Consider the following 2,389-nt stretch of genomic DNA (forward strand, 5'->3'; position numbering starts at 1 on the left):
TTGTAGGTCTCTGCACACCACTGAAACATTGCATATCGCTGTTGTCGGGCAGAAAAATGACCGGCGGAGTCTCCTGCTGAACAATGACCTGGTCATCAAATTATTGGCTCAGGAATGCGATAAAAACAAAGAAATCTCCATGAATTCAAGGCTTCATGGGGTGTACAATTGTTAGAAAATAATAAAATATATTATTATTTAATAATATTTTTTTGGTGACCTACTCCTTTAAAATCGATGCATCCATCGATGCAAATATTGTCATTATCGTTACACCCATAATGTCAATGTTTAGGTTTAGCGTTAAGTTTAGGGGTTAGAGTTGGTGTAAGGGTTGGTTATTATGTACTTCAAATGAAAACCAAAAAAATCTAGGACTAAGTCGACATGGTCTGCATCTAGACACATTCACAGGCAACGTTTTGGGGATTAAAAAAACGAGTGATTTCGTCGACTAAAACTATGACGAAAAGTGTTTGTCAACTACCTTTTTTCACTGACGAAAACTTAATAAAAACTAAGCTACGATGATTAAAACTGACACTAAATATATTGACAATTTCATCAACAAATAAAAACTAGACTTAAATGTTAGGAGGGACTAGTGGAGAAGAGATCGAGTACTAAAATACAATTCATTTTATGTTTGGTTGCGCGTGGGTGTTGCGCTCTGAAAATAGCCGATCTACAAGCTCACAACGTGCCGCAGCGCGACGCGTTGTGAGCTTGTAGATCGGCTATATTCAGCATGCAACCAAGTGTAAAATCAGTCATTACGACGCCATCAAGGCCTGCCAAAATACGTTTTAGTCGACTAAATCAACTATAGATTTAGTCGACTATAATCTTATGATATTTAGTCAACTAAAACTAGACTAAAGGTCATTACACACCGGCGATTATGCGAATATACGCAAAATTCGGACTCGTTCCGAATAAATAAAAGACGTTTCTTCGCTTCGCTTTTTTGCTCCCTGGAAGCTTGCATTGACTTAAAAAAAAAAACGTATTATTCGCCTGAAGACATCGTCCCCGGTGTGTAAGGGCCTTAACAGTAAAACATTTCAGATGACTAAAATATGACTAAAACTAAATAGAATTTGATGCAAAAGACAAAAAAAATAGTTGCTGTCAAAATCAACACTAGTTTCAACGCTTTTTGCGCATTGTGACACTGCTTGTAGCTCGGCTATTTCTGCCATGCAACACAACACTGTACGGGAACAAAGTATACAGTAAAACAGGGTTAACCATCTACGTGTCTTGCTCAAGTCATCATGTGTAGATTCAACATGTTGTTTGTTTTGTGTGTGCGTAATGGTATAATCCCATGTCCAGTGGGCTAATCCTAGTGTGTTTTATAATCTCCCAGTATAAGACTTGTGGACAAACGGAGCTATATGGGCCGGTCGGTGGAGCGAGGCCATATGTTTCTCTGCATGATAACATCTGTGTCTGTGCTCTATCCTACTGGGAGCGGGGGCAGAGGAGAGACGAGGGATGAAGAGGATAGAGAGGGAGTGAAGGGGAGGTATTAGAGGGGAAGAAAGCTCGTATTCGTATTTCGTCGCACAGCAGCGTCACGCGCCGAAAATAGCCGGCCTGCAAGCTCACAACGCATCGCGGACGCGATGCGTTGTGAGCTTGTAGGTCGGCTATTTTCGTTGTGCAATGCCGTTGTGTGATGGAGCATGAATTTGGCAGAGGAGTCCATTTTGAAGACAGAAAAGAGCACCAGTTTTCTTAGATATAATTTTTTTTGGGCCTTTATTGGATAGTACAGAAGAGTGACAGGAAATGGGGAGAGAGAGAGAGACAGGAAGTGACACGCAGGATAGGCTTTCGGGCTCGGGAATCGAACCCACAGCTCGCTGCATTAGAGCCTATATGTGGTATGCGCTTTAACCACTAGGTCATATTTGTAGGAGTAGTAGCAAAAGGTTTTGAAGAAAATGCTAAATGGCGAAAAATTTGCTTGGAAAATGGGCAAGGCCTATATGGGGAGTTAAATCATGATCCAAGGAATCCAGGGAAAACAATTGTTTGATTGCACAACATAAAGATACTGTACAGGTGATAGGCACAAAACTAGAAGTGGCCTGTTATGTCACCACCACGAGCCCAATTTGAGCATTTTAGGGTCGAGGTTCTTCCTTGTGAGACCGTGAGGGAGAGTTGGGGAGAGAGGGAGAGAAAGAACCCTGATGATGATGCTGAGAAACTGGCTCATAGGTCCACTGCTGTCTGTATCTCATTCTGACCCTAACACGACCCTCAAGACCGTGTGTGTGTGTGTGTGTGTGTGTGTGTGTGTGTGTGTGTGTGTGTGTGTGTGTGTGTGTGTGTGTGTGTGTGTGTGTGTGTGTGTGTGTGTGTGTGTGTGTGTGTG

Source organism: Gymnoscopelus braueri (assembly GCF_963280865.1).
Source record: "Gymnoscopelus braueri genome assembly, chromosome: 17".
NCBI classification, from domain to species: domain Eukaryota; kingdom Metazoa; phylum Chordata; class Actinopteri; order Myctophiformes; family Myctophidae; genus Gymnoscopelus; species Gymnoscopelus braueri.